Below are 12,761 nucleotides of genomic sequence, written 5' to 3' on the forward strand. Positions count from 1 at the left end.
GTTGTCAATTAAAACATCTTTTTCTTTACTCTGGACCACTCACAGCTTTAGGCAAAATAATATATGTATCACTAAAAATAGGAAACTTCTAATAGAAGTGTTAAGAGGATTTAATTCATCACTTACTTCCCTTGACTTACAGGAAGTGATTCTAAACTGATGAGAATGAGTTCACAAGTCATCCACACATATGCACACACATGCATAATAAAGTCTATCTTTAGTGGCTCACATTTCCTTGGATATTATAACCATGTCACGTCATGTTAAATGCATAGTTTGAACTATAAATACATAGCCTGAAATAATTATTATTGTTTATGTTATATTATACATCTAGGAGATTGCTTAAGGGCATTCAAATTTCATTAGTGTGTGTTTAGAAACATAGATGAGTAATATTGAAACACAGGAGTTAACATTTTAGTTTACTAAGCAAAATTATCTGAAAACAAATAAAAATGTAGCCAAGAAGACATATTAAAACTATAAATACTTAAAGGGTCACTTGCAACACACCTTGTTATATCCTTTGCATGTAAAAGAAAATACACCTGCTGTTATAAACTCTTATTTGCAAAGTAGCCTTTTGAACTGTGGTTACTTATTTTTCTCATTATCTGTAAGAAACTAAACTGATGTGAGTACATATTCATATCTTTAAACTTTGAATTTCTTTTAAAATTCTACTACCAACAAGTGTAAATCGATATTTGACTTCACCAAATGAAGTTCTTTATTCCATTTTCAAAACTGAAAAGAGTCATAGTGTTCAACTCCTGAGCAGTCAAATAATACCAATTGGCTTATTATTTTCAAATCTGACTTCATTGGCTTCTGCTTACCTGTTGTACTGGCAATTAGTTCTAACTGGCTGCTATTAAACAATGGTTTTTCATCTCATCTACTCTTCATGAGAACAATCTAAGGCAACAAGTTACTGAAAATTCAATGATTTACAAAATGATTGTATTGCAACCAAGACGTGTTTACAGAAGATGATCTGAAGCCTGAACTGTCTGGATTGAATTCCAGTTCTTCTATTTAACAGTAAGTTTCTTGAACTCTACAGGTTTCTGCTTCCTCATTTGCAAAAAACAGGAAAAATAAAAGTACATACTTCATAGTGCTATTATAAAGATTAAATTAGTTAATAATTTAAAAGTACACCACTTGGCACATAGTAAGTGCTATATAAGTGTTTGCTAATTAATAAATAAAATAAATAAAGGAAATTCCTGCTGCATTCATTTGCCTTACTACCACTTTAAAACATACACACACATGCACACCTAAAGTCAGAGAAGTGTTTCACAGAAAATATCATACATACGTCACTAAAAATCTATATTACTTGAATATCAGTTTAGTAGTAAGCAGTATGTCTCAAAATACATATCACAGATTAATGATGATCAGTGGAATTCTATTAAGCAAGTGCTACACAGATTATCAGCTAAAAGAAAAAGATTTTTATTGACATTTTATTGATAAATTTTATTGTCATTTGTTTAACACATTTTAAGTATACCTTTACATATCCTAATATATTCTTAAAATCTATTTTAATGTACATTTTTTTTACTAAAAATGCAGTACTGAAGTTAGTGTTCTCAGTCAACACTGATTCACCAGAATGTCTTTTGTCTCGGTTTATAGAGTGTCGTATTATTTACATATTATTGAATGTGTTTTAACAACTGTGGTTTCTGTAGTTATTGCACTGTAGTACATCCTCTGTTCTCAAAAATGTTATCAGTGCCTCAACAGCAATTCACTGAAGCAGAAAAGAAGCTAAAAACGTGACCACATAAGTATTGTAATACAGAATATGACAAATATATAGATAGTAAATAACACTCCAGTGAAAATATAGAAGAGGAATATAAATGATCCAGGGCAAGTGATTCTGTGAGTCTGATGATGCATCATAAACAATGGTAAAAGCAACCATTGATAAAGGAGACAGGACTTTGGATATAACAAAAACTTTATTTTAAATGTTCGTCAATACACTCAAAGACATAAAAGAAAACAGAGTAAGAAATAAAGGATAACAGAAAAGCAATTAATGAGCAATATGAGAATCTCGATAAAGAAATAGAATTAAAAAAAAAAAAAAGAAACCAAACAGAAATACTGGAGTGAAAGACTGCAATAACCGAAATAAAAAAAATTATCTAGAGGGTTTCAACAGTAGATTAGACCTGATAGAGGAAAGGATCAGTGAACTCAAAGAAAAGGCAATTGCAATGATTCAGGCTTGGGAACAGAAAGAAAAAGTAGTGAGAAAGTGAGTAGTGCCAAAGACCTGTGGCACACCATTAAACATGCTAATCAATTAATTATAGGATTTCCAGGAGGACAAGAAAGAGACAAAGGGCATAAGGAATATTCAGAGAAAAAATAACAAAAATTTCCCAATTTAGGGGGTGAAACAGTGGCTCAGTGGCAGAAATCTCATCTGCCAAGCTGGAGACCTGGGTTTGATTCCTAGAGCCTGCCCATCCAAAAAAAAAAAAAAAGAACCACAAAAGCTTTCCAATTTAATGAAAACCATGAATATAAATGCTGAAGTGACCAAGCAAACCCCAAACAGGATAAACCTGGAGAGAACCAAGCCAGATACCAAGTAGTCAAACTATCAGAACCAAATGACAAGGAAAGTGTCCTAAAAGCTGCAAGAGCAAAACCATGTGTTATGTACGAGTAAGACTCAATAGGATTAAATGTCAGTTACCCATCAGAAACCATGGAGTCAAGGAGATAGTGGGATGAAATATTTAAAGTGTTAAGAGAAAACAATTGCCAACCAAGAATTTTATATCCAGTGAGACTGTCTTTCAAATACGAGGGAGAGATAAAAACATTCCCAGATGAACAAAAACTGATGCTGTTCATTCATCACTGCTAGGCCTGCCCTACAAGCAATGCTAAAGGGGGTTCTTCAAACTGAAAGAAAAGGACACTAGACAGTGGATCAAAGCAGGATAAAGATGGCTCAGCAGGAGCAAGGAATGCTTGCCTGTGATGCCAGAGGACCCAGGTTCAATTCCTGGTGCCTGCCCATGTAAAAAAAAAAAAAAAATAGAAAAGAAAAACAGGATAAAGAAATAAAGACCTCTGGTAAAGGTCACCAAATGGGTAATGATAAAAATGCCAGTGCATTGTATTTTCTCTTTTGGTATGTAACTCTACTTTTTAATTCTTACAGGTTCTAAAATGAAAATGTATAAAAAGTAATGATTCACCTATAGTTTTGAATGCACAAAGTATAAAGATATAATTTGTTAAAATTATGACAAAAAAGTGGGGGATGGAAAAGTACTGGAACAATGTATATATATGCTTTTGAAGTTCAGTTTTATCAAATCGAATGTGATTGTTATAGGCTTTGAATGCTAAATTTAAGTGCTGTGGCAAATACAAAGAAATATATGAAAACTGTACATAGAAAGAACTGAGAGAATTTTCTGAGGAGATGGTGAAGTAGGGAGCTCAAGAACTCACTCCTCCTCTAAAACATCTGGTGAAAAGGCAGAAACTGTCTAAAACAACTTTCATGGGGACCTGGAGGGCAAAGGGGACACTCTACAGTTTACAGGGAAGAGTAGACTGAAGAGGCTTAGAAATTTCGGTCAAGACTGTGAGTAGCCCACTGCATTGTTACTGCCAGTGCCCATTCCCAACTCTCGAGGTAAGATCTTGGGATCTGGTACCTGGCTGGCTATGTGGATGGAGAGGGATGTGAAATTCTTTTTCCCAAGAATGGGGGAAAAGGCATAGCTGAACAATAATGACCATGGTTTTTGATTGGCAAATTCAGATCACTAGGTACCAGCTCTGAGGTGCTGCTTCAGCGTGCCCCAGATGGGGATAGCAGTGGCCGTAGTTTCAATACTGCCTCTGACACAAGTGCAAGTGGTGGAGGTTTAAAGACTTAGAGCCTCCTTAGGGCTGTGAACAGATTGCTAAAGGGGGCCATATGCTGAGAAGGCCAGGGAAGCACAGCTTTGGGGAATCATCAAAAAGGCTTTTAATGTTCTTCTGACACTCTCCCCAAGTCTTTTTTGGAGCTGGTCTGCACCCCCTTCATGGGCCCCAGCCCTGTTCTGGCAGGGAAATATTGACTTTTTTAAGGAAATATTGAAAGTCCAGGGTTATCTAACATCCAGAATTTTACCTCTAGACAAAAGCAGCTAGAGGAAATGAAAGGAGAGGGGAAAACAACTATAGAAATGAAGCAAAAACAAACAGAACAGATCAAGATTTCTGGAGAAGGAACAAAGGAAAAGAAGCATTCTTCTGGGGGCAAAACAATTGCACAAACAGCACAATCTTAAAACATTGTACCACATATCTAGGGCAAGAATCAGATGAATAAGAGATGAAAAACATCTGATCACTTAAAGATGATTAATCCCAGTTGTGTAGAATAAATTGAACCAAGAATCAAAGAAGAGCCTTATCACAAAGCCAATCTACCATAAAACCCTAGACAAGAGGGAGAAACTGTCTTTCAGAGTAAATCCATCAAAATAACCAGATGCCTAGATATCAGCAAAAAGTTACAGGCCATGCTAAGACACAAGAAGACATGGCCCACTCAAAGGAATAAATTAAAACTTCAGAAGGGACAGAGAATTTGTAACAACTGACAAAGATGTTCAAACAAGTGTATTAAATCAATTAAATGATATGAAGGGAAATATGGCTAAAGAGTTAAAGGATATTAAGAAAATACCAGGTGAACAAATATAAAAATTTGAAAGTAAAACCAAAAAACATAACAGAAATTATAGAAAGAAGAAGCACAATAGAAGAGATTAAAAATACAGTAGAGGCTGGGTCACAGTGGCTCAGCAGACAGAGTTCTTGCCTGCCATGCTGGAGACCCAGGTTTGATTCCCAGTGCCTGCCCATGCAGAAAAAAAAAATACACTGGAGGCATACAACAGCAGATTTAAATAGGCAGAATAGAAATCAGTGAACTAGAACATAGGACAATAGGAATTATACAGATAGAGAAATAAACAGAAAAAATTGAGAAGCATGTCGGTGATCTGAATGACAACATGAAGTGCACAAAGATGCTCATCATGAGTGTTCCAGAAGGAGAAAAGAAGGAAAAAGGGCCAGAAAGAATATATTGGTAAATAATGGTCTAATTTTTTCCAATTCTTGTGAAAGACATAAATATTTTTGTCCAAGAAGTAGAAGGTACTTCAAATACTATAAATCCTAAGAGACCTTCTCCAAGACACACGCTGATCAGAATGTTAAATGGCAAGGAAAATCATTAAAGCAGCAAGAGTCAAGAGATTCATTCCAGAAAAGCGAACTGCAATAAGTTTACGTATCGATTAAATATGTTGTAATTGTACAACGTATTTAAAGTAATGAAAGAAAAAAATAGCCAGCCAAGAATTCTTTATCTGCCAAAATTGTCCTTCAAAAGTGAGGGACAGGGTAGTGTAACAGTGGCCTAGTGGCAGAATTCTCGCCTGCCATTCCGGAGACCCAGGTTCAATTCCTGGAGCCTGCCTATGCCAAAAAAAAAGTGAGGGAGAGGAAGAGAAGGAGAAAATGGAGGACAGCAAAGCCAAGTTTGAAAACCTCTGCAAGCTTATGAAGGAAATCTCAGATAAAAAGGTTGAGAAGGTGGCAATCTCCAATAGGCTTGTGTCTTCCCCCTGCTGCATTATAACTAGTTCATATGGCTGGACAACCAACATGGAGTGGATCATGAAAACCCGGGTGCTTTGGGACAACTCCACAATGAGCTATATGATGGCCAAAAAGCACCTGGAGATCAACCCTGATTATCCCATTGTGAACATGCCATGGCAGAAGACTGAGGCAGACAAGAATGACAAGGAGTCAAGGGCCTGAGATGGTGCTGTTGTTTGAAACTACACTGCTCTCCTCTGGCTTCTTCCTTGAGGATCCCCAGACCCACTCAAACTACTGCATGATCAAGCTAGGTTTAGACATTGATGGAGATGAAGGGACAGCAGAGGAACTCAGTGCTGCTTTCTTGATAGAGCCCTCCCCTTTGAGGATGACAAAGATTCATCTCATATGGAAAAAGTGGAATACGTGTTTCTACTCACAAATCTTGTACCCACTCTATTGCGTTTCCCTGGTTCTCACATCAGCCCAAGTATCCCTGTCCCATCTGGCTTCATCTACTGACATCTAGTGGGTTTTTTCCCCTTTTCTATCCTTGTTTCTAATGAGAGTTGCAAGGGCCATGAGTCCCATACCATTTGACAATGGGGTTGGATATTTTGTATTGTGAGTTTTTTGTTTTTGTTTTATTTTCTTCTAAAATTAAAGCATGCAAAAAAAAAAGAAGATGCAATTTTATATAGTTCTGCCTTCCTTTGTGGATATAATGAATGCTGTTTTTCAAGTTCCCCTGGCTTTTTTTTTTTTTTTACATGGGCAGGCACTGGGAATCAAACCCGGTTCCTCTGGCATGGTAGGTGAGCATTCTTGCCTGCTGAGCCACCGTGGCCCAGCCGTTCCCCTGGCTTTTATCTAAGACTAGGTTGTCATTGAGTACAGCAAGTCAGGCTCCTTTTCTCATTTGTTTGTGTCATAACCTGTAAGTAATGTCTGTTCTCCAAAGTATGTCTTTTAGTCAACCACAGCACATCCAACCCCCACCCCTGCAGCAATTTAATTTAATAAAAGAAAAGAAAAATATATATTGTTTTAAAGTGAGGAAGACAGGAATATAAATCTCTCTGCCAACATGGGACAGAACTCCCAAGATGAGCCAGGACCTGGCATTATGGGATTGAGAAAAACTTCTTGACCAAAAGGGGGAAGAGAAAAATGAAACAAAATAAGGTTTCAGAAGCTGAAAGATTTCAAACAGAGTTGAGAGGTTATCCTGGAGGTTATTATTATGCATTATATAACTATCCTTTTTAGTTTATGGCGCATTGGAATGGCTGGAGGGAAGTACCTGAAACTGTTGAACTGTGTTTCAGTAGCCTTGATTCATGAAGACAATTGTATAAAGATATAACTTTTACAATGTAAGTATGTGATCATGAAAACTTGTATCTGATGCTTCTTTCATCCAGGGTATGGACAGATGAATAAAACAATATGGACAAAAAATAAACAAATAATAGGGGAATAAGGAGTAAAATAAATTGGGTAGATTGAACTACTAGTGGTCAATGGGGGGGGATAAGGGGTATGGTATGTATGAGTTTTTTCTTTTTTCTTGTTCTTTTTTTTCTGGAGTGATGTAAATGTTCTAAAAAGTGATCATGATGATGAATACACAACTATGTGATGACATTGTGCTATCAATATCATACTGTATTATTATGTACATGATATTGTACACCATATATGGAATGTATGTGTGTGAAGATTTGTCAATAAAAATATTTTATTAAAAAAAAGTTAAATACACAGAAACAAAAAAATGAGGGAGAGTTTAAAATATTCTCAGATAAACAGAAACTGAGTGAATTCATCAACAAGAGATCTGCCCTCCTAGAAATATTAAAGGGAGTTCAGCAGGCTGAAAGGAAAAGACAGGAGAGAGAGGCTTGGAGGAGAGGGTAGAAATGAAGATTCTCAGTAAGGGTAAATAAAAGGGTAAAAAGAGTGTCAAAAATAAGAAATGGCATACAAAAAAAAAAAAAGACAAAGTGGTTGATAAATGGTACTTCCTTTGCAGTAATAACATTGAGTATTGATGAATTAAACTCCCTAATCAAAAGACACAGATTGGCAGAATATATTTTTTTAAAAGCATAATCCAAATATGTGATATCTACCAGAGATTCACCTTTGTCCCCAAAACACAAATAGTCTAAAAGTGAAAGGTTGGACAAAGATATTCCATACAAACAGTAACCAAATAAGAGTTGCAGTAGCTATACTAATATCAGAAAATAGACTTTAAATCTGAGACTGTATTAGAAACAAAGGAGACTATATATTAATAAAAGAAGCAAACCACAAAGAATAAATAACAATCATAGCTATTTATGCATATAACCAAGGTGCCCCAAAATATATGAGGCAAGCATTGGCAAAGCTGAAGGGAGAAATAGATATTTCTACAATAATGGTTGAAGACTTCAATCCCACTCTCATCAATAAATAGAAACAACTAGAAAGAGGATCAATATAGAAGCAGAAAACTTGAATAATATAATACGTGAACTAGACCTAACAGGCATACACAAAATATTGCACCCCAAAACAGAAGGGTATAAATTCTTCTAAAGTGTTCATGGATCATTCTCCAGAATAGACCACATGTTGGGTCACAAAACAAGTCCCAATAAGTTGAAAAAAATTGTCATTATACAAAACACTTTCTCCAATCATAATGGAGTGAAGTTGGAGGTCAATAACACATGGACAACAAGAAAATCAATCAATAAATGCAAGTTAAATAGCACACTCAAACAATCAGTGGGTCAAAGAAGAAATTACAAGAGAAATCAGTAAATTTCCCAATACTAATGAAACTGATAACACAACATATCAAAACTTATGGGATGCAGTGAAGGGAGTGCTGAGAGGAAAATTTATAGGCTTAAATGCTTATATTTAAAAAGAAAAAGGAGCTCTTTCTCCGCCGGCCTGCCGCGCGGCGCCCACGCCCCGCAGCAGCCGAGCCGCCCGCCCTCCTCCTCCCCTCTCTTTCTCCGCCGGCCCGCCGCGCGGCGCCCACGCCCCGCAGCAGCCGAGCCGCCCGCCCTCCTCCTCCCCTCTCTTTCTCCGCCGGCCCGCCGCGCGGCGCCCACGCCCCGCAGCAGCCGAGCCGCCCGCCCTCCTTCTCCCCTCTCCTCCACCTCCTGCTCCGGCTGCTCTCCAACCACCATGGTGCCCTCTTCCCCCGCCTTCACCATGCTCCTCCGCCACCAGCCTCGACAGCCTTGCCGCCCTCACCTTTCCTCCTCCAGAACAGCTACTGGGGGAGTGAAGATAATACAGAGCAGCTCCCGGAACCACGAGGGAGATCAAAGGGACAGCGTACCCCATCCTGGAACGGCTGACTATCTGGGAGAACCAGCTCCGGTGAGATCACCCAGGGGCACGGGCTTTCCTGGGTGGGACGGCAAGCGACCGGAGTCCCTCCCTTCCACCTTCCTGTGCCAGCTGGTAGAATTGGACAGGCGGTCCCCTTAGGCCGCGGCGGCTGGTGCCCCCACCACACGAGGCCCCCCGGAACAATTGAGATAGTTGGGTCGGAAATCCCCAGACTGCGGAGAACAGTGACCGGGGGATCCCTTCCAAACACGTGACTCCCCCGTCGGCTGGGAACAGTGTACTCTCCCGGGCTGCGACAGCTGACGCCCTCCCGCCACGCTTGGTGCCCCGGGCCGACTGGCTAATTTGGCCAGACGCTCTCCTGTGCTGCGACGGCCGGCGACCCTCCCCGCGTTTGGAACCCTGGGCCGGCTGGCATTCTTCCAAGATGCTTCGGTTGCCGAACCTCCCCTACGACGAGAGTTTTCCAGAGTTGAGGGACCCACAGCAACTTTCGCTGGTGGAACCCACAGACAGGCGTGTGCCACGAGCGCCACCTACTGGGCAGGATAGGAAGAACAGAACCCAGAGATTGCACAGAAAAATCTTTCAACCTGTGGGGTCGAACACCCGGGGAAATCTGACTAAATACCCAGACGCCAGCAGAAGATAACGGATCACGCTCAGAAAATTGAACATATGGCCCAGTCAAACGAAGAAACCAATAGTTCAAATGAGATACAGGAGCTGAAACAACTAATGCTGAATATTACGAACAGAAATGGAAAACCTCTTCAAAAACGAAATCGATAAATTGAGGGAGGACATGAAGAAGACATGGGCTGAACATAAAGAAGAAATAGAAAAACTGAAAAAACAAATCACAGAACTTATGGAAGTGAAAGATAAAGTAGAAAAGATGGAAAAAACAATGGATACCTACAATGACAGATTTAAAGAAACAGAAGATAGAATTAGTGATTTGGAGGATGAAACATCTGAATTCCAAAAAGAAACAGAAACTATCCGGAAAAGAATGGAAAAATTTGAACAAGGTATCAGGGAACTCAAGGACAATGTGAACCGTACGAATATACGTGTAGTGGGTATCCCAGAAGGAGAAGAGAAGGGAAAAGGAGGAGAAAAACTAATGGAAGAAATTATCACTGAAAATTTCCCAACTCTTCTGAAAGACCTAAAATTACAGATCCAAGAAGTGCAGCGCACCCCAAAGAGATTAGACACAAATAGGCGTTCCCCAAGACACTTACTAGTTAGAATCTCAGAGGTCAAAGAGAAAGAGAGGATCTTGAAGGCAGCGAGAGAAAAACAATCCGTCACATACAAGGGAAACCCAATAAGACTATGTGTAGATTTCTCAGCAGAAACCATGGAAGCTAGAAGACAGTGGGATGATATATTTAAGTTATTAAAAGAGAAAAACTGCCAGCCAAGACTCCTATATCCAGCAAAATTGTCCTTCAAAAATGAGGGAGAAATTAAAACATTCTCAGACAAAAAGTCACTAAGAGAATTTGTGACCAAGAGACCAGCTCTGCAAGAAATACTAAAGGAAGCACTAGAGTCAGATACAAAAAGACAGAAGAGAGAGACATGGAGAAAAGTGTAGAAAGAAGGAAAGTCAGATATGATATATATAATACAAAAGGCAAAATGGTAGAGGAAAATATTATCCAAACAGTAATAACTCTAAATGTCAATGGACTGAATTCCCCAATTAAAAGACATAGACTGGCAGAATGGATTAAAAAACAGGATCCTTCTATATTCTGTCTACAGGAAACACATCTTAGACCCAAAGATAAACATAGGTTGAAAGTGAAAGGTTGGGAAAAGATATTTCATGCAAACAACAACCAGAAAAGAGCAGGAGTGGCTATACTAATATCCAACAAATTAGACTTCAAATGTAAAACAGTTAAAAGAGACAAAGAAGGACACTATATACTATTAAAAGGAACAATTAAGCAAGAAGACATAACAATCATAAATATTTACGCACTGAACCAGAATGCCCCAAAATACGTGAGGAATACACTGCAAACAGTGAAGAGGGAAATAGACACATATACCATAATAGTTGGAGACTTCAATTCACCACTCTCATCAATGGACAGAACATCTACACAGAGGATCAATAAAGAAATAGAGAACCTGAATATTACTATAAATGAGCTTGACTTAACAGACATTTATAGGACATTACATCCCACAACAGCAGGATACACCTTTTTTTCAAGTGCTCATGGATCATTCTCAAAGATAGACCATATGCTGGGTCACAAAGCAAGTCTTAACAAATTTAAAAAGATTGAAATCATACACAACACTTTCTCAGATCATAAAGGAATGAAGTTGGAAATCAATAATAGGTGGAGGGCCAGAAAATTCATAAATACATGGAGGCTCAACAACACACTCTTAAACAACAAGTGGGTCAAAGAAGAAATTGCAAGAGAAATTAGTAAATACCTAGAGGCAAATGAAAATGAAGACACAACATATCAAAACTTATGGGACGCAGCAAAGGCAGTGCTAAGAGGGAAATTTATTGCCCTAAATGCCTTTATCAGAAAAGAAGAAAAGGCAAAAATGCAGGAATTAACTGTCCACTTGGAAGAACTGGAGAAAGAACAGCAAACTAATCCCAAAGCAAGCAAAAGGAAAGAAATAACAAAGATTAGAGCAGAAATAAATGAAATTGAAAACATGAAAACAATAGAGAAAATCAATAAGACCAGAAGTTGGTTCTATGAGAAAATCAACAAGATTGATGGGCCCTTAGCAAGATTGACAAAAAGAAGAAGAGAGAGGATGCAAATAAATAAGATTAGAAATGAAAGAGGAGACATAACTACTGACCTCACAGAAATAAAGGAGGTAATAACAGGATACTATGAACAACTTTACGCTAATAAATACAACAATTTAGAAGAAATGGACAGGTTCCTGGAAAGACATGAACAACCAACTTTGACTCAAGAAGAAATAGACGACCTCAACAAACCAATCACAAGTAAAGAGATTGAATTAGTTATTCAAAAGCTCCCTAAAAAGAAAAGTCCAGGACCAGACGGCTTCACATGTGAATTCTTTCAAACATTCCAGAAAGAATTAGTACCTACTCTCCTCAAACTCTTCAACATAATCGAAGTGGAGGGAAAACTACCTAATTCATTCTATGAAGCCAACATCACCCTCATACCAAAACCAGGCAAAGATATTACAAAAAAAGAAAACTACAGACCAATCTCTCTAATGAATACAGATGCAAAAATCCTCAATAAAATTCTAGCAAATCGTATCCAACAACACATTAAAAGAATTATACATCATGACCAAGTAGGATTCATCCCAGGTATGCAAGAATGGTTCAACATAAGAAAATCAATTAATGTAATACACCATATCAACAAATCAAAGCAGAAAAATCACATGATCATCTCAATTGATGCAGAGAAGGCATTTGACAAGATTCAACATCCTTTCCTGCTGAAAACCCTTCAAAAGATAGGAATACAAGGGAACTTCCTTAAAATGATAGAGGGAATATATGAAAAACCCACAGCTAATATCATCCTCAATGGGGAAAAATTGAAAACTTTCCCCCTAAGATCAGGAACAAGACAAGGATGTCCACTATCACCACTATTATTCAACATTGTGTTGGAAGTTCTAGCCAGAGCAATTAGACAAGAAAAAGAAATACAAGGCATCAAAATTGG

General features: G+C 38.2%; 1 pseudogene; it reads left to right on the forward strand.

Moving 5' to 3' along the window:
• The first annotated feature begins 5,075 nt into the window (after positions 1-5,075).
• LOC143665962 (heat shock protein HSP 90-beta pseudogene) lies at positions 5,076-6,195 on the forward strand (annotated as a pseudogene).
• The last annotated feature ends 6,566 nt before the right edge of the window (positions 6,196-12,761 follow it).

This window comes from Tamandua tetradactyla, chromosome 22 (assembly GCF_023851605.1).
Source record: "Tamandua tetradactyla isolate mTamTet1 chromosome 22, mTamTet1.pri, whole genome shotgun sequence".
NCBI classification, from domain to species: domain Eukaryota; kingdom Metazoa; phylum Chordata; class Mammalia; order Pilosa; family Myrmecophagidae; genus Tamandua; species Tamandua tetradactyla.